Below are 21,349 nucleotides of genomic sequence, written 5' to 3' on the forward strand. Positions count from 1 at the left end.
CACACCAACTTTGTGCAAAGCCTTCAGTTGTCCTCGAATCTCTCCTTCCTCCTCCTTATCTTCTTCATCTTGGTGGGTGAGAGGCAGAGAGGTGGCCACATACGGAAGCAGTGGAGGTGGGCTCTTGAATTGAAGACCTGGAAACCTCACAAAGTGTACCTCCTCTCCTTCTTCCTCTAGCTCATCATTATCTAAAGCGAAGACCACACAGGAAAATGGCTGGATTCAACATGCTGGTTAAAAAAAGGAAAAACTGAGTGAGGGTTAGTGAGAGAAATGAGAGCGTTTGAAGTAGACAGCCAAGGCAGGGAGGGGGTGGCTGAAAGGTAACACTCTTTGAGAAGACCATTTCAAACAGTCTATTGTAAATGAAGGTGAGAAACAGGGAGCCACTGAGTTGAAACTGCTGCAGAGAGAACAAAGGAAAAGAAAGATCTCAGCCTGTGAAGAGAGAAAGGGGAGGACAGGCTGAGTTAGAGAATAGATGGTCTCCATGCTCCTGAAGAACACGATGATGGTCGAAGGCATTTAGAAGAGATTTGATAAAATTCTTCAAAGCAACTCACAGATGCAAGTTTTTCCATCACTTCCAATTCTGTAGCCGTCCTCACAAGCACACTAATAGGTCCCCACAGAGTTAATGCACAGTTGGTCACAGACTGCACTGACATCCAGACACTCATCTACATCTAAGAAAATTTAAACAATGTCTACTCTTAGGCATCAAGAAATAAAATAGATGTGATGAACTCATGGGCCTATTTGTTCCCTTTATTAACCAGTAATAATGTTTTGCCATATAGAAGCATAGCCCTGAATTCTCCCTCCAGTATACCCGGCCAATTATTTTCCCTTCACTCATTTCCAAGTTTACCATAGCTTGTCTACATAGACAAGGTCTTCCTGAGAGCTTGCTCATGAGGTTTTAATGAAGAATTAAAAAGTTAAATTAAATGGTCTCAGGCTGTGCACCATTTTGCAGAATGTTCATTCACTACTGAATTATTCAATACCTACGGTGAGGCATTTATTCCATACATGATTCTGTACAAGGTCTGTGACAAATCTGAGAAATGGAAGAATCCCAGGCCTTGCTCTCATATGGCTTAGCGGTGTCTGTCCACGTCTGAGCCCGGACTTTGATCAATGTGTTCGCGATACTATAAGTTCAGTTATGAAGCTGAGTTTGTAGGCCTGGCCTCAGATTGTGGATACCCTTCCCATGTGGTTGTGTGTACCCAAGGATGTACATTCACGCCATACAATCATTTCTTGGCTCATCCTGCTGAAGAGCAGATGGTACGTGAAAGTCAATTTTTTTTGGCCCCGTTAATTGGACGGGATGTGGTAAGTGGTAATATGCTCTACTGTGTTTAGGATATATAGATATCATAGTTGGCTGTTCTCTGCTGTTATCTACACTGCCAGGCTGGGGAGCTTGGCATCGATATGAAGAAACACACCTATTATCCCCAACAGAATTCAAGAATTCATTTATTTAAGCCAAGAAACACTATTTTATCTGAGGCATCAAAGTCTTCTTTCATAATTTGACTGTCATTGAAATAGATATCAATCTTCTAATCGTTGCTTTGATTTCAAGAAAACTATAGTCCAAAATAATGGTAATCATGAACAAATGAAAATTTAAAGCGTATATATTTAAGGTAAACTTTTAAAAGTAATTTACAGCAATGACTTGCATGAGCTCTTCTTAATGGTATAAAAAACTCAATTTACTCCTTAAATTCGAACTCTCCTATGATATTATAAGAATATAGCTATCAGCTAAAAGTCATCTAAAAGGTAAGTGAACCAATTTCAACCAATAAGTTGGAAAACTGTTAAGTGATTCATTTTAAAACTTGCAATAGCGAGATTCATATTGGATCTGTAAAGGATTCTGACAAAGATTTGGACTGTGGCTCATGAACTGGCTATCCTTTTGCTACGGTCCTCTAATTAAAATGACTCTCAGTAATCAACTTTCTGATTCCAGTCAAGCTTGCCATGAATGACTCCTACCACAGGGTGCTGTGTATGGCTTGCCGGAATCTCTCACTTGTGCACATACAGTACATTAGGTAAAGGGGTTTATGGGTCGGTGAATACTATAATCGCAATAGCTAGTCTAGTTGAGGGATTTCTCGATGTCTATCTGGGTGGTGGGCACTTTACATGAATGACTTTCCTTCATTGATGCACTACTGCCGTTATCGTCTTCACCTTCCTGATGAAGACTTGAGGCTCAGAGCACTTGGTGTCTCCCAAGTTCACACAACAGCACATGGTAGAGCGTCAGAGAGATCCAAGTCACTTCAGTGTCAAAGCCTTCCCTTTCCCACCCGAACCCTCTGCCCCAGGGTTCCTCCTGCGTGAACTGCCCCATCACATCAGTAATTTCATGTTAGGACTCGGGAATTCACCGTCACACCCACGGCCATCAGGACTGAGCCCACAGCCCTCCTGGCAGCTGTGTTCGGAGCGTCCTAAACAGCTGGTGCAGAGCTGGGCACAGCAGGCTTCTCCACTCACACTGGCCAGGGTCTGAAGGGCAAGGTCTCTGTTACTGAAGATACAGGGAGTCAGCCAACCTACAGAAGTGCTGATCAGCCTCACTTCTAAATGAGAACAGTTTTACTCATCGTCATTTTCTATTTCTTGGGCTGCAGAGTAGAGACACTGACGAAACTATGACACAAAGAACAAGGCCCGCATTTGGGTTTATGTGTCTTGCATGCTTCCCCTCTGCCTGGTATTTACTTGAAAAGCATGTAAATAATCTCCAAACGCATTTATAAGCACAGGGAAAGAGATCTCTGCTATTTTTCCAGTTTAAACAGCAATCTGACTGAATAAACAAAGAATCTGAAGAGGAAAAAAAAAAAAAAACAAAATAACTTGAGAAGACGAGCCAAAAATTCCATTTAGCCAACCTCAGATGGAAGAACATTCCCAAGCAAAAGGAATTCACACCGCTGGGAAGAGAAGTGGTTAACTGCAATTTGGAGAGAGGGCAGACGGTCATTTTAAATATTATGTGTTAAATTACAGAATATTTCAGGGCATTTGCTTGAACTTTCCGATGATGCTTTGACTGGGATAAATTTTTATTATAATCGGTGACACCATTATCCTGGAATGTCCTATCAAAGATAAACAGCTTTCTAAGCGATGATCTTCAGGTCTTTAGAATTCTATAATCCTGCACATGTCTTCCTAAGATATAATTGCCCTAGGGAAAATCAAAACGCACCAGAAGACTTCAAATTGAAAGCTATCAGCCAAAGGATAATCAACTTATCCTGTTTTGAGGTGATCATTTCTCATAGAATTGGCTAAGAAGTAGCAACAGACTCCTCACCCAATGCTACATCCAGGCTAGACACCTGGGAATTGTGTAGTCAGGGGTTTTGGCTATATGCCCTTGGTTCAGTTCAACCCCCCTGTGTTTGTTGAGCTGTTAAGTTGGGTGGCCTGTCAGTGCTGAGTTTACAAAATCCCATTGCTCCATAACTACATGAGCAGCCACAGATATAAAAGGTCAGTGTCTCAATTAACCTTGGAAAGGGTACCAATGTAAGGGGATGCAGACAAGAGAAAGGAAGGAAAGAAAATGCAATCCATCAGCTAAGGTGAGGGGTCACCATAAAATATCTAAATGAAGGTCATTTGGACACAAAACAGTCTTTCTCCTGCAAAATGTCACAAGCAGTGCTACTCACAGAACTCTCTATATTTTTTTCGTTTCTTGTATTAAGCCTTCCTTTGTCCTTTGGTTTAAATAGTAAGAATATAGAGGACAAAAAAAAAACTTTTAAAAATTCAGTTTCATTTTATCTAAAACATTATCTTTTATGTTTTGGGGGTTTTCTTATTTCAAGATTTTTTAAGAAGTCTCCTCAGATGCCACCAGAACCTTAAACATACCTGTCCCATGATGCTCTGGACTCAACTAGCAAGGAGCACAACTGTGTCACGTAACTGGAAAGATGAGTTCCTCCATCTATTATCTTATGACCCGTTTTGTATTCTTTTTCTGTTATCATTCCTCTGGGCTACTTCTTGTCTCATGTCTGGAACTCATCTGAAACCCCATCCATCCTTTCTTAAAATGTCCTGTCTCTTCAACCCTTACATTACCTGTTTCCTAAATTTCTTTATTCCTTTTCAGATCATATGTGGTAAAATCTTTGCTTGCTTATTTTTTCTTTTTACTTTTCCTCCTCTGTGATGATTATATATTTCCTACACTGGCCAATATACCAGATACTGCAACGCTGTGGAGAAATTCACCTGTACATAAAAATTTAGCCCTAATCATAAATAGAGCATTAATTGTAATTAGGCAAAACAATTAAACATTTCACTTGTGATTTCAGAAAAGCATCAAAAGTAAACCTTAAAAAAAAACTTGACCTTCTGTATCTATCCCCCATACACAGTCACTGAACAAAGTTTCAAAGATAAGAATAAAACTTTTTTCTAATCACTACCCACTGTTAAATTTAGTGAATTTACTGCTGGTCAGACACTTGCATTTTGTGTAGCTGTCTTTCAAATTGTGTTAACACATTTCTAGATTTCAGCCCTAATAGATTTTGGCATTTGGGCAAGATTGACCACATACAGACAGGATGACTTATTTTCACATTCATTTTTATGTTCTCATGTAAAAAAAAGTTGATCCTAAAATAAGATAAAAGGAAAATTATTTCATTTCCCTCATGCATGAATGTTTTTACAAAGCATCCATGGCTTTTATCTGTTCTCAAGCAAAGAAGCAAAGCATGTATATGTACACGCCAAACAAGTCATTGCCTCTACTCTAGTGAATATTTGGTCTTTAGGAATGAGTGTTATTTATTTGTTGGAAAATGAAATAAATTTGAGCCATAAAGAACATAATGTTGTCATGTTGACTGCTGAAATCTCATAAATATGCAATTTTCTACATTTTGACCCTGGCAGATGCGATTTTTCTGGCTGTAAATAAGAAGTTTACTGAATTGTACTTTTCAAAGAATAACAAAAGATACCAAATTATAAGCTGCAAACAAAAGGTTTAGCAAAATTCCATTTTCCCTTATCCAATAGTCAGATGAGAAAGATAAGTAGGAAGGAATGGAGTGAGGGAGGGAGGAAAGACGGAAGGAAGCCCTTTTTTTTCCCCCAAAGAAACAAATATTAGCAAGGTGGAAAATCATAAGCATATTTTTCATTACATAAAAAGAGGTAAGGCAAGCACCTGGTTTCATTAAGTTAAACACTGTAGATTCTGAGAAATGTAGAAGGTAATATTGGATCAAGATACACAAGTAATGACATTGTTTTGGTTAAATAATTTATGAAAGCAGAGAACTTCAAAATCCCTTGAAGTTCACTCTGTCACAGTAGTGCCAAAAAAAAACCCAAAAACCCAAGTGCTTAGGCCTTTGAAATTTACCTTCTCTTTTATGGTTCTCCAACATGTCTAACCATACTGAGTAGCATGAAATGGTCAAAAAAATTTTTTTAGTACTCATATTGTAATTTTTAAGAAAGACGATATAAAGTATCACAAAAGAAAACAAGCAAATATGGTATCGTAATTCCTGAATAACGGAAAATTGCCTTAGAGGCTTGTAGGTTCCCTTAGACCTCGCGCATATAGTAATACAGTTTGATGCTTTCCCTATTTCTGGTAGATGTTTCTTTTTCTCAGAAGTTCTAGATTAAACATTTCATTATAAAGCAAGGCTGGGGTGGAATTTATTCTTCTCATTGTCGCAAATGATATAAGTTCTAATATGTTGAAAAAGCTATCCATTAAAAATGGGCTTGAGCTGTGACTTCCAAAGAATAATACCCTTTAAAATTTTCTTTTGGAATGTAGTTACCTGCCACAACAAAGGTGAACACGCCTCCAAATCATCACCAAGTTGAAACCCTGTGCACGTGATTTAGCTTCTGTTTGAGATGGAGAGAAGTAGGTGCACGGTAGCATTTGTTGTTTGAATTACGAATTACATTAAATGGTTAGATAAGCCTTGGAACAGTTTCCAGAAATAAAACTGTTAAGTCCATATATATTGTTAATATGTTTTAAATCTCCTTTAACTTCAAAGTAAATATCTAAACACAATAATATCTTCTGTCAATATTTCTTTTACATTTATCCAGTAGCCAGAGACACTGTTCAATTTACTTCTCCTTGCAGTTTGAGAGATGTGGCTACGTTACAGCACTAAGTATTAGAGAGGAAAGGGCTAAATGAATCCAGGACAACTTCTGAAGGAAGATGGCATTTACCATACATTACCTATGCATGTTTTCTCATCTGAATCAAGCCGGTGTCCATGGTTACAGGAGCAACGGTGCCCACCAACTGTATGTTCACAGTGGTGGGAACAACCACCATTGTTCTTTTCACAGCTATTGACAACCTCCAATTCAATCCCTTTCCAAAACAAGCAAAAGAGGATTATTAGCATAACAACAGAGAAATCTGAATGTATGTCCACCATGGGTACACGTTTTTGGTTGGGAAGATGACAGACTTTACTGGAAACCTGTTAACACTCTAAACTCATAAAAGTCTGAAGGTTATTAAGCATTGTAAATGTCTGTACTGTATCGAAATACTAATAAATCTATAAACAATGTTCAATTGACAGAGCAATGGAGGAAGGTAACGAGTTCACCAGTGGTAATTTAAACACATCTTAAAGGGCACTCACCTCTGGGAATTCTCAGTATCTTTAGGACATAAAAAAAATGTATGTACTGAATCAATGATCAGAAAGCAAATAGGATGTCTGCCAGTTGACATTTCTGTTCTCAAGCTAATGGTATGTTATTGCCTGTCCTTTTTATAGTCTATGAGTACATGGAAATACTGTTAAAAATAGCACAAAACCAATGAATTAGCTGATTACATGTAACTAGTATCAAGCCAGTGTGCGAATCAGTTTGATATATATGAGAGTCACTTATGACATAAACATACTATTACTCTGAAAACCAATTTGCTGATCCCAGTACGTGCCACTAATTTGGGGCATCTGGGGGGACTTCAGCCTCACTAGATGGATGCCAATTGTCCTGACTGTACAGGTATTATGATCAATCATTTTCTAAATGAGAAAATGAAAAACAAAAGGATGCTTTGAATCATTGTTTAAAATAAGGAATTAGATACTTTGCTCTTTTCACCATTTGGCCTCTCTTGTTCTTCATTTGTGTAGCTTGGACACACCTCTTATGAGAGTGATTACACTGATTCATTTCCTTCCATTCTGAACTCTTAAATCCTTTGAAAGGAGAAATATGGGAAAGAACAGGACAAGGGTACTTGAGATTGTGGCATCCCTTGAAAGCCTGTATCACCATTCAAACTGCCAAGGTACCTGCTACAGTCCCTGTGCAGTCACAGCACAGAAATCATCCTCCTGACCCCAGCCTCCAGTCTACAGCAGGCAGAGGGTGCTCCCAGAGCACCCAGTGCACATCCCTGTCACTCCTCTGTGCCTTGTATTACCAGCTCATAACAGATGTTCAAAAACAGGTTTTGAATGATTAAATAAACAAAAGAAGGATTATGCGAATCAATTTGTTGTTGAAAATAAGAACGCCTTTGGGTTTAGAAACAGCTAGTTCAGGACCAAGTACAATTAGAAAACTAAAGGAGAGATTGAAATAATTAAGGGAACTGATATTTTTCACAATATGTTAACATACTCTTTAGGGAAACATTCCAAATTCTGGCTGCTATTCTTGTTTCTTTTTTTTTTTTTTCTCCAGTGATCAATGCAGCTCTAGGACTGCTGGTGTAATTTACTTTAAATATAAATGACATTATAGTAACTTCATAAAAAGTATGGGACTAAAACCAGTGCATACTCAGATCTATAACTGGCCACCGGAAGTAAGCTGAGATTTTGTGTTCCTGATACAGATGAAAATGATGTTTAACCATCATATTTTTAAAAATATATAATGTAAAAAAAAAACTTTAAAAATGATCCCTATAGTTTTTCATATGTAGCAAATAGTCATTATTTACTCGATATAGTATATATGAATTAAATATGTATGGAATTTAAGTTCACTATATATTGCTTGGTAATTTGGGGGAAGTTTTATTTAACCACGTGAGATCTGGAATTTTCCACTTTCTAATCACAATATAGTGATAGTTCATTCATATTATATTTTGAGGATTTGATGTATATGCTATACAGTATTTTGAGGGCCTCTGAGAAGACACTATATAAATACAAAATACTGTTGCCCTAAAAAGAAGTTAAAACAATATTCACCTAAAATATACTGTTATATGAAGGACACATAATTCATTGTTAAACATCACCATGTTCTGAAAACATTTACTCCACCTACAAGTTGTGAAACAATTCAAAATACCAGTTTTCACCAAGAAAGTTTTGTAAGTCACTTAGTAAACACTGAGGTCTGGTGAGAGCTACACAAAGAACTTAGCCAAATATTCACATAAGGGAAATAAATGTAAAAATACACTTCTACCAAATGTATTCAACTCTAGGGCAAATTGCTTTCCCAAGTAAATTCTACAGAAGGCCTGTACCTCATAACTCATTAGCAATAATGGCCCCCTCTTTCATGATAACTGGGAACGCACCAGTCAGATTGCAGAAGATTTTATTTCAGGCATCTGTAAAATATACTCATCTCCTAAACCTCTGGCCACATTAAAAAGCCAAAATATTTATAAGAAAGAAAAACCCATCCACATTTCTCTCTGCCTGAAAGGACTCCTCAGGGCACTGAGAGAAAGACTCACTTCAGAAGAAGCTGTATCCTAATTAGTAGTTAATTCTTCTCTCCCATTTTATTTAGTTTGCTCTTTAAAAGACAAATATCACTGTAGCGAAACTGCACTGTCTTTAAGCAGTAGAAATATACCAACAGACCTTAAGGCTACGTTGGCCACCCAGGCATTAAAGAAACATAAAATTTCATGCAGTGGAGGAGAATGAAGAATTCAGTGAAGTTAAAAATGTCTCTTCACGAGAGAGCTTAGGTAAGAACACAACATTACTTATTCTATTCATCACCATTTTTATCCTCTTCCTTGGTTAAAACTGATAAAGAGACATATGATATATACAAATACATGATGGACTTGAAAGGGTAGAATATTTGGAACCTAAAGATCCTTGTTCAGTTTCAGTTCAGTCCCTTACTGATTTTGCATGATTGGATTTTTGGCTTCGACCTGGAATGGATGGTTTACTAACATGTAGAGAACTGGGAAGAGCATCTTTGGAACTGAGACCGGAAATGAGACACGGTACCACAATCTAGAGCTGCTCTTTGTGCTGCTGGCTCCTTCTCTCCCACTAGTTCATTCTCCCTGAGTTTTACAACGTAGTTACTAGTGTTCCATAAATACTTCATTGCAGATGTGGTGAAGGAAGACAGACTCTTCACAAAGGAGAGCCTTGGGTCCAAGAGCCCCCCTAGCCGGAAGACCTGAGACTTAGCCCTTGCGGTCCACGCTGTGGATCATGATGCCAGCCACTTTCGATGGACTCTGGACCCTTGCATCTTCAAATTAAAACAAAGAGGTTGGCCTTCTCAGCTCCCACCCGACCCTACCCCAGTGGCAAACATTCTCAGGAGCTTCTGCTTTGGCAAGATATTCAGTGCAGCTCTTTTGTTCACTACTGTTGTTTAACACTTGTAAAATGCCACACATTTCCTGGGCTGCAACTGTTGCCACTTACTATAACACTGTTTTCCATCAGCTCCCAGCTCAAAGCCAGGGTGGCAGGCACACATGAAAGATCCCACTGTGTTCACACAGCGATGGCTACAGGGAGCGAGCCCTTCAGCACACTTGTTGATGGCTGCAGAAAGAGATACACAGTAGTGGTGACTTCCAAGCTGGAATTAAAATTTATTTGTAAACTATAAAAATGAACTGGAAAGCATCCCCTGCCCACCCACCCCCGCCAACATTAAGTGTAACAATAAAGTATCACATAGGCTCCATATGTGCAAATAAACCAACTGCTAATGACATTAACTCTAGTGTTGGTCTTAGGCTCTTAAACACTTCTCTCTATTAGAACTTACTAATATCTGTCAATTCAAAGAAAGAGAACAGAAAACAAACAAACAAATAGGCCTTTTCTATCCCCTACAGAGTGAAAGTCATTGTAATTTGTCTTTAGAAATATATATCAAATTCTTCACCGAAAATGCTATCTCTCTGATTTAAAGTACACAGTATAAGTGGTCATACACAAAGCAGATCTGGGGCTGTCATCGGTAGAAATCCACAGTGGATGTTGTACCTATGATTGTCACAGGGCAGTGCCATTTAAACACTGGTGCCCTCTCTCTCTCCTGACACCGATAGTCAAGTAACATCATTTTGTAGCCCAGGTAGTCCTTGCTCCTTCCCTTTAAGTGGACAGGTCTCACCATCATTTTCCCAACTAGAACTTCCTCCTTATACTGGCCAGCATGTCATCCCCATTAGGACTCTTGAGACAAGTACTCCTTCTAAGGTATTTGTAAAACCCTAAGCAGGCAGTGCCTTTGGGGATAGACTTCCTAGGAATAACGCACCAGATATTAAAATAAAAATTTGAAAAAGATTTTACATAGATATATATAGGTGCATATGTATATATCTATATATGTATGTATTTATCAATTTTCTACAAATATTGAATGAGATCTTATTCTTTACCAGATGTTGAGCAAGGTAGGTGTTATGTAAACAGAGGACCAAAACAGAAATGTTCTTTGTCAGAAAAGTATGTTAACACAATCCACCAAAAATTTTATCTTAGTTTTGGCTTAAAGAAAGAAAGAAAAAAAAAAAAACCTAACTTAATACTAATTTTCGTATCTAATTCTTTTGCAATTTTGCAAAGTGTTTATCAGTCCCATAAGTCAGGAAACATTTTGTATTTTCATAATTAATCCAAATAAACTGTTTCTCATTTCATGGCAAAGTCGTGATAAAAATGAAGGATTCTGTGATTTCTCAGAAGTTATTAAAACAAAGACTGTCCCACAGGAATGGCTTCATTTATCAGTTCTGGTCTTGAAGTAATTTATCACTTTCATCTTTGAATTGAAGTATGTCTGTTTTGCTATTTCTAGGAAACAGAAATATGTAACCTTGTATTTATAGAGTTTCTTTTTTTTTTTTTTCAGTTTTAATTATTCCTAACTTCTGAGAACACTCATTTGCACATACTTGTTTTTCAAAGGTTATCCCCACCTTCTGTAGCATGTAATAAAAAACTCCCTGTGCGGTTATGGAAGGTTTTGAAATATTAATTCTGAAATTAACTGCAGAATGAGAAAAAGAAAGCAAAAAGCATTCATTCTGAAACCACACCAGATCATTTTTTTGTAACTAAAAATTTCACTGCGTTTTTATAGTATCATAAAATACCTTTCAGAATGATCAAATAAGAATATAAATGTTCCTTTTTAAGCATAAATGAAAACACCATTCTCCTAGCTGTTCTGACTATTCAAAACTGAATTACCACAAAATTTCAAACAATTACCCAATTAATCCATCAGCTTCAATGTCCTACCTGCACAGGCCTTTTTGTCTTCAGACAGCTGGTACCCTGGATGACGGGCACACCTGGCCAAGCCATTCTCACTCTGACAGATGTGGGCATATCCATTCCTACCCGTGCAGGGGTCCACCTCTGAAAGCAATTCAGCAGTGATAGTTGGCAATTCATTACCTTTAGAAAGAAATACAGAGTGGAAGTGTGGAAGAGGTAAGAGAACTAGGACCACAGGGTTTCTCATATAAAGAGGGGAAAAACTCCAGAAAGTTCTTTCCCCACTTTCAGATGAAACCAATTCAACAAAAGGCTTCCCATTTTGTGATCTGAGCTCCCAAATCTGAACAAATCCAAATGCAGATCAGAGCCAAAGAATTGGCTAACTTTATGCTTCTCAAAAGTATGTCTGCTGTGCTCTTGTACCCAAAGTTAGAGAGAGTCAGCAGGAACATCTCCATCTACCTTCGCATTTTCTCCTCCTTCTCTCTCCACCTCCTCTGCTCCTCTGAGGAGCAGTTATTCTCAGATAAACCTTTTATTGCCTCTAGATCTCCTCTGCCATTGGCTAAGCAACCTCGGTGTGAGGAGAAGGCCAACCAGAGCGACATGGGAGATTCTTGGCTACAGCTGCCATGGAGATGGCATAGGGAAGTTCAGATTCCACCAGACTTAGCCCCGACCTCCTTCTCCTCTCACTTGCTCTTGTCTTAGTTAGTCTTAGTCGTATTCTCGGGACGTCCAAAGGAATGCGAGGCCACGCATCCTACCAAGGATACCTCCACACAGAGCTTATACATTGAATTGATGAGTTAAGTGATTCTGGCCTGACTCTGTATCAGCCTTGACTACATTACAGTTGTTGGGGTGCGAATTTCTACTCCTGCCTGCTCCCTCTTCCCTTTTTAAAAATAATGCACAGAATACAAAAAGCAGAACAGCATATAAAGCTACCATATGCCCACATTCACCCGGTTCCAACCCAACCACTATCATACATTGATGCTTTCATTAGCTTATTGTAAATCCTTCCAGACTTTCTTTATGAAATATAAGTAATTTAAATGTCTGTCTGTCTATCTATCTATCTATCTATCTATCTATCTATCTATCTATCTACCTATCTATCAATCACAGATACAATATACATTGTTCTGATCTTTGCTTTTATGCAGGGAGAGACTGAATTGAATCTGTAGGTCAGTTCGGGGGATTATTGCCATTCGAACAGTATTAAGTTATCCAATCCATGAACATGAGGTGTCTCTCCATTTATTTTAGTATCTAACTTATTTCAACAATGTTTTATAGTTTCCATTAAATATTTTTGCACTCTTTTGTTAAATTTGTTCCTATGTATTTTATTCTTTTTGATGCTATTGTAAACCAGAATGGCTTCTTAATTTTACTTCCAGATTTTTCATTGCCAATATATAGAAATCCAATTGATTTTTATATTTTGATCTTTTATCCTGCAATTTAGCTGAATTTCTTAATTAGTTCTAATAGTTTTTTTTTTTAAAGGTGGATTCCTTACGATTTTCTATTATAAGATCCTGTCATCTGCAAATAGAGAAACCTTACGTCCCCCTTTCTAATTTGGATGGCTCCTATTTTCTTGCCTTTTTGATCTGTCTAGAACTTCTGGTACAATGTTGAATAGAAGTGGAAAGAACAAATGTCCTTGTCTTATTCCTGGTTATAGGGAGAGAGCTTTCAGGATTTCTCTGTTAGGTATAATGTCATCTGTGTGTTTTTCCATAGGGTCAGTTTATCAGGTAGAGGAAGTTCTCTTCTATTTCTAGTTTGTTGAGTTCTTTTATCATAAAAGGGAGTTGGATTTTGTCAAGTATTTTTTTTTTGCACCTATCGAGAGATGGTTTTTTATACAGTATACTACACTACATTAATTGATTTTCAGATGTTGACCCTCTCTTGATTTCCTGACATAAATCCTACTTGATCATAATGCATAATCCCTTTTATACATTGTTGGATTTGGTTTACTAGTATTTTGTTGAGGCTTTTTACATCTATATGTAAAAATATGCATAAGAGATATTGGTCTGCAGTTTTGTTTCCTGTGATATCCTTACCTGGTTTTGGTATCAGTGTATCAACTGATCTCATGGAATGAGCTGGGAATTGCTCTCTTCTGTATTTTGGGATAATTTGTAAAGAATATGTACTAATTATACTTTAAATGTTTGGTATAGTTCACCACTGAAACCATCTGGGCCTGAACTTTTCTTTATGGAAAGTTTTAAAATTACTAATTCTAGCCCTCTTTTTTTTTTTTTTTTACCCCACAGGAGGATGTGTATAGGTCACATGCAAATACTATACCATTTTATTTACTTATTTTTACCTTTTTTTAAAATTGAAATCTAGTTGACATACAATATTATGTCGGTTTCAGCTGTACAACATAGTGATTTGATATTTAAATACATTATGAAATGGTCACTATGATAAGTCTAGCTTTACTTATTATATGTCTAATCAGATTTTCTATATCTTCAAAAGTCAGTTTCTGTAGTTCTTGTCATCCTAGGAATTTATTCATTTCATCTAAATTATCTAGGTTCGTTGTGATACAGCTGTTCATAGTATTACTTTGCGCTTTTTAAAATTTCCTTGGGACCAGTAGTGAGGCCCCGCCTTCATTTATGACTTTAGTAATTTAAGTCACCTCTCTTTTTTCCTTTATCAGTCTAGCTAAGCATTTGTCAATTTTATCAATGTTTTCAAAGGACCAACTTCTGGTTTGATTTTTTCTCTTGTTTTTCTATTCTCTACTTCATTGATTTCTATTCTAATCTTTATTATCTCCTTCCTCCTTTTCTTATCTTTCCCCATCTTTTTTCTCCTTGTGTTGCTTCTGCTCAGTATCAGCTCTCCATGAAACTCTTATGTTCAAGTATACAGATTCAATCTGCCCCCCAATTTCACAAAAAATATAATTTGCTGGACCTTTTTGTTTTCGCTTGCTTTCTTGATTGTATCTGTACATTTTGTCACAGGTTAAGAAAATGATGTTGACCTACACAGCGATGTTTATACCAGAAACTTACTTTCCATATCCTCTACCACCAGCTCTTAAGACAATGGGATAGGTAACTTCTCCTCTTAACTCTAAAAAGTGAGAGGTCAATTCCACCAGATCTAAGATTGTAAGGTAGATTGCAATATATCTTTGATATGTTCTTCTCATTAACCACCACCCCTGGAAACCTCTTCTCTAAATTTACTTAATTTCCTGTTGCTCTTAATGCCTTCCTGGTGCCCGAGGTCTCCAACTCTTGAGGGGTTATCCTTCCAGAAAATGGCTACGTATAACCTCCCTACAGCAAACCACTGCACTGTCAAAAGTCCCTTCTGTTTTTGAGACTGATTTTAACTGCAAACTTAACCCATATGGATTAGACTCTAGAAGAATCATTTTAAAAAAAAATCTCCTACAATGAAGCATTTGGCTATAAACTTGCAGTTTTATTCTTGGTCGCAGACTAGAGGAGGACATTTGAAAGTAGCATGTGGGACACAAACATTATTTTCAGTCAAGATTCTAATGCTTCTTTTGTGTTTAGAGATAAAGGACAGTGTCCTTTACATGGCAGCATTAAATGGGGCCTGCCCAAGCATGGATCCTGACCCTGAAAAAGTAGCATGGCTGGACTTACCTTCTACCATAAACAACTAGAAAACCAGGTGAAAACACGTGACACAACAGTTTGTAAGTATTGGACAACAGAAAGCACAGGAGGTAGAACCATGAGCGAAGAGAAACAAAGCTAAATTACTGCTCTGAGTTTTGCTGGAGGAAATTTCTGGATTATAGCACAAGAAAGAGAAACCAAAGGAGAGCTCAATGATTTTCCTAAATTAAAGAGGCAGATCAGAGTTCATGATTGGTAACACAAATAGAATTTGTGGAGTGTTGCAAAGGGGCTGGGGTGGTGGGAGAGTGTTGTATAGAGGAAAAAAACTCCAGAAATCTATATGATGGTCCTCTTGAACCAAATGCAATTCTGTGTATACACGGAACTAAATGTAAATAAATGATCCTTTGACTAAATGTAATTCCGTGTATGCATAGGGTAAATCTCCATGAAGTAAGGCAAAGAATGACACACTGGAAAGACAAATTAGGATACCTGTTAGCCAAACAATTCCCAGAGCACACAGATAGCCAGGAACCAGTTCTCAGCAGCCAGATTGAAGATACGTCATTAACTATATGGGGCATTCAGTAGAGATCCCGGAAGAGCCTGTACCTGTACGTAACTTGGCATCCAGAAAACACGTGCAATACTTTTAAAGGAAAACAACAAAAGCCAGCACTCAACCATGTAAAATTCATAATGTTCTGTATCACATAAAAATTAATAAACATGCAAAAAGGGTAAGAAATTATGACCCATAACCAGGAGAAAACTCATTCAATAAAAACAGACTTAGAAATACTAGTGATGATGAAATCAGCAGATAAGGATACTAAAACGGTACTATAAATAAACCCAATATGCATGAACATTTGAAGAAAAAAAATCATCTAATAAGGAGAAAAATAGAAGGTATTAAAAGTTACCAAAAGGAATTTCTAGAGAAGAAGAATACAAGATCTGAAATAAAAATTTTACTAACTGGGACTAACAGCAGATTACATCATTAGAAAATTACAGAACCTGAAAAACATAACAGTATACATTATCCAAAATGAAGAACAGAAAGGAAAAAGGGTCCTAAACAATTTAAATAAAGAAAGTGCAGGTGACCAGTAGGACAATATCAAGCAGATATTTGAATTTTAGAAGGAGACTCTCTAGCCAAGAACTAGGAAAGAGGCAGCCTAACAAGACAGCAAAGTTCTACTAAATAATGCTCTGCTGTGGCCAAACGTCGTTTAAAAAAAAATGTAACTCCATCCCGACCCACGATACCAAAGGTTGAGTGGTGAGCCCAGACTGTCCCTCTTACCAGGCCGTAATAAGGTATTTTTTCACCTCTCCCTGGTGTGTTATTAGAGGAAACTTTCACCACCACTCAGTGATAAGGAGGCCACTCCACCATGGTGTCCATGAAAGCCACATGGGAACAGTAAGAAGGCACATTTATACCTCCTAGCCAAGCAGTGTCAGTGAAGGCCTCCTGGAGAGCTAAAACTCCCATTCCTGCACAGCAGTAATGAGGTATATGCTCCTTAGGAGCCCTCAGAAGCTAGATAGGAAGCTTGGATGTCTACCTCCACTGGGCAATGACAAGGTAGCATCCTCTCCTTTTACTCCTCCCAGAGACGTGTCAAAGAAAACCAACTAAAATAGAAGATTTAAATAAGGTCCCAAGTCTCATAATACTCAAAATGTCCAGGTTTCAATAGAAAATCACTAATAATGTCAAGGATCAGGAAAATCTCAAAATGATTTAAATAGTCAATCAGTCAATGCCAATATCAGTATATGAGAGATGTTAGAATTATCTGATGAAGATTTTAAAGCCACCATTATAAAAATGCTTCAATGAGCAATTACTAACATGCTTAAAACAAATGAAATGGAGTCTCAGCAAAGAAATAGAAGGTATAAAGAAGAACCAAATGGAAATTTTAGAATTGAGTAATACAATAAAGGAAATTTAAAAAATCAATGAATGGGCTAAAAAAGCAGAATGGAGGGGACAGAGGGAAGAATCAGCAAATGGAAGATAAAACAATAGAAATTACCCAGCTGAACTACAGAGAGAAAACAAATTGAAAAAAAAAAAAAAAAAAAAGGAGCTACAGAGACCTATGTAACTATAACAAAGCTACAACATTGTGTCAATTAAGTCTTAGGGGATAGAAGAGAAAAAGTAGGGCTGAAAATATGCTCAAAGAAATAAGGCAAAAATTTTTCCCAAATTTGGCAAAAAAAACTGACATCTATAGATCCAGGAAGCTGCCTGAAGCCCAAGCAAATCAAACCCAAAGAAATCCACACTAAGACACATCATAGTCAATCTTCTGATAATTAAAGTCAAAGGAAAAATCCTTAAAGCAACAAGAAAAAAAAAATGACACTTTTCTATAAGAGAAAAATGTAAAATAACACAAGATTTCTCATGGAATCATGGAAACCAGAAGGAAGTGACACCATTTTCAACTGATCAAAGAAAACAATCCAGAATCTTACATCCAGCAAAATTACCCTGCAGGAATGAAAGAGAAACCAAGATATTCCCACATAAAGGAAAACTAAGAGAATCTATCTAGAGCAGACTACTCTAGAATAATGTCCTTTTTCTAAACAGAAAGGAAAAAACATTTTTTTAGAAAAAGGAATAGTGGAACATCAGGAGAGAAAAAAAAAGAACAAGAATGTCAGGAAGAAAGAGCAAGAATAAGAAAAAAAATATATATATATATACACACACACAATAAACCTCCCTTCCCCTCATGAATCCTCTGAATTATACTTAATGACTGAAGCACAACTTATAAGATTGTCTGATGTGGCTCTAAATGCACATATAGGAAACAGTTAAATAATTATATATATAAATGGAGAAGAGTAAAGGGAGAGTAAGTTAAGGTTCCACATTTCATTTGAACTGATAAAATGATGCTACCAGCAGATAAGTTAGTTGTATGTAATTTAATATCTGGAGCAACCAGTAAAACGCTAGGTAAACAGATACGTTCAAAACTGTGATGAATAAAACAAAATAGAATTCAAAAAGATGTTATAGTAATGAACAAGAAGACAAGAAAAAGTTACAGAAAAAAAAAACAGAAACAGCAAACAGGAATGGCAGACAAGCTGTAACATATCAATAATGATATTTATGTAAAAGGTTAAAATTGTATTACATCAATTAAAAGGTCCATATTTGAAGAGCGAATTAAAAAACATGACCTAACCATATACCGTCTACATGAAACTCATTCCAAATATAATGATATAGGCAAGTCAAAAGAAAAGGATGGAAAAAATACATATCATGCAAACATTAATCAAAAAAAAGGAGGAATGGCTATATAAATACCAATTAAAGTCAACCTCAATGCAAAGAAAATCGTCAGAGACAGAAAGAGACATTATATATTAATAGAAGGAATAATAAAAGGGTCAGTGCACCAAGAAGGCATAACAATCCCAAATGTACATGCACCGAATAAGAGAACTGCAAAATATGCAAAGCAAAAGCTGACAGAAATGAAGGAGAAAGAGACAAATTCACAAGATAAACACATACAAATAAATTGCATTTATATATACCATTAATGAACATATATGGACAATGAAATTTAAAAGGCAAAACTTCTACAATTACTCAATTACAGGACATGTTTTACATCTTTGAATAGATTATACACAATTCTTTGAAGGCAGGGACCTGACTCATACAACTTGATCTGCCCATATGTCTAGCATCTATATAGAAGGTGCTTTATGAATTGTGGTTTGATGGAAAAAGGATGCAGCTATCAGAAATTTGGTTTTAGGTAGTGGTCTGCCAATTGGTGGAAAATCTAGTGTTATCATCCATGACACTTAACAGATACACAGGGGTAGACTTCAGATGCATAGCAGTGACTAGGACCATGTCCATGCCCTCCTGGAACATTCATTCTGTGGCGTGAGGGAGACAGTGTATGAATAAACCAACAAGAAAAATCATCACAGACTAATGTGAGTGCTGTGAAGGAAATAAACAGGACAATGTGAGAGACCGTAGCTGAAAAGGAGAGCCTGGCTGGAAAAAAGGTCTCAAGACATTGAGGTAGAAAAGGCATAGCATACTCAAAGAACAACAGGGAGACCTCTTTGGCTGCCCATGTAAGACACTGTGGTCCACAATAAGGATTTTGGAATTAATTTAAGTTCAATAGTAAAGCATTGAAGATTTTACATGGAGAAGTGGTAGGGTCTAAGGTGAAATTCCCAGGTCTCCTGAGTCTTGATTCAATCATCTTTTTCTCTTTATTAAAGATGGTTAAAATACGTGTATTTTATCAAGAAAATGTTTCATTTCAAAATGGTAGCCCTAAAGCCACATAGGATAAAATCTTTCACTGACTATAATCTTAAATCTCTCAGTACCTTGCATTCTTATGCACAGGTAAGGCATTTCAAATTCAAAAGAAATTGCTGTTTCTTTCTTAACTTCCTGTGTAACTTGAAGAATGTAAATAAGAAGGTAATTTGGATGTAGGAGTTGGCATGGATTTCACTAAATGCGTTAGTTTAACTGCAGTGTAAAATAATACGTTGCAATTTAGCTTGAACAGCTTAAACTGACTGGAAATCATCTTAAAGACTTGATTATTAGTCACAATTTTGGAAAATGTTTAAGTAAAAAACTTTTATTTTATGTATTCCTAGTACAATTTAAAACCTTATTTAGGTTTTTAATAAATATGAGATAAAAATATGATTTAAAAAATCAGAACTTGCCTATGATTAAAATATTTATTTCAAGTGAGTCTTTGTCATATTCTTCTACTTTTCAAAAGATGTATTGGATAAACAGCCAGAGAGATATTCTTGACTTATTTGTAAAATTAAATACATACCTGTCTTGCAAACTATATGAGCCAATTTATACTTCTAAATTTTTAAGAAAAACTTCTTTTAGAATCTGTACAAATTTACACTGAGGCAGCTAAATGTTATTTAATTACAATCAGTGACACAAATTTCAAGCTCAACCTCAACACCAGAAATTTTTTCTCCCTTAAAGATGCTCTATTATAATTTCTCAGATTTTCCAGTGATCAGTCTTATGATAGTTGAAGACAGAAGTATTAAAGATGCCATGGAAAGGACCTGGTTGCTTCCATTCTTAGTGTCAAGGCCTCCCAATACTCTCAGGTAACACTTTCACAAAATGACTTTCTCAAAAGTATATGTTGGTAATCTCCCTGTACATCCTCATTGGCTCCAGAGCATTTGCTAAAGGTATTCACCAGTCAGAATCCCTTGACTTCATCTCTCTCTAGATTCTCACTTCTTGACTTTCAAAGATGTCTGAAAGCCAGTGATTCTATTTGTAAGGTTGAGATATCTATGTTTAACAAACAATTAATGGCTAAACAATGCACATCTTCATATATAAGGGTAGACTGGCATTTTACCAGGGAATACGTTCTAGTCCAAGAAATGTGTTCCTACTGAAAATTACTTGGCTATATGGGTATATGGATAACAAAATATCCATCTAAAATCCCAATAGCTTCCTTAGCTGTTGTATATTTGAAATATACATGTTCTCTGTTTGTGCAATAATTCTATGTAGCAGATTTCTGCGACCTTGGCACTTCTCTAGAACAATTCCTAATCTTTCAAACTTTTATTTTATATCATCTCCTCTTGACTTTTGAAGAAGTCCTTTAGGCTGACTTAGGTGCTATTCACTGGGATTCTAGTAATACGTTACGTACATCTTTACCACTGTGCACCCTTTATGCATTTGTCTCCCTCACCAGACCATGAGCTTCTTGAAAGCAGGGACCTTTGATTTTTGTATCAAAAAACTCTTCATTTCGAACTTCATATACTAGGAACTTGGAAATGTCCCTTGCAGGAAGCAAATGAATGGCAAAGCAACATATGAGAGAATGGTGAAGAAGACAAGCAAATTTTCTATCTAGTGAACTACCAAATGACTATCCCAAGCCTGAAAGAAAGAAATCCTCAAAGCAAACACGAGATAAAAGAATCATTTGGTACACGCCCTTTAAAAGGAGACAGAACCCTCACCCCCACCCGCCGCCAAACCTTTAGATTTTCTTTTTAAGTTTTGCT

At 36.7% G+C, this 21,349-nt stretch overlaps 1 long non-coding RNA gene across 14 annotated transcripts in view; it reads right to left on the minus strand.

Moving 5' to 3' along the window:
• LOC105066678 (uncharacterized) overlaps window positions 1-21,349 on the minus strand; it is a 522,292-nt gene that overhangs the window by 88,388 nt on the left and 412,555 nt on the right. For all 14 annotated transcript variants that reach the window (XR_012508563.1, XR_012508551.1, XR_012508561.1 and 11 more), the window contains 3 exons: window positions 11,586-11,744; window positions 9,747-9,869; window positions 6,302-6,439 (listed from right to left, as the gene is read on the minus strand). This is a non-coding gene — a long non-coding RNA (uncharacterized LOC105066678). The remainder of the gene's footprint in view (window positions 1-6,301; window positions 6,440-9,746; window positions 9,870-11,585; window positions 11,745-21,349) is intronic.

This window comes from Camelus bactrianus, chromosome 1 (genome assembly GCF_048773025.1).
Source record: "Camelus bactrianus isolate YW-2024 breed Bactrian camel chromosome 1, ASM4877302v1, whole genome shotgun sequence".
NCBI lineage: Eukaryota > Metazoa > Chordata > Mammalia > Artiodactyla > Camelidae > Camelus > Camelus bactrianus.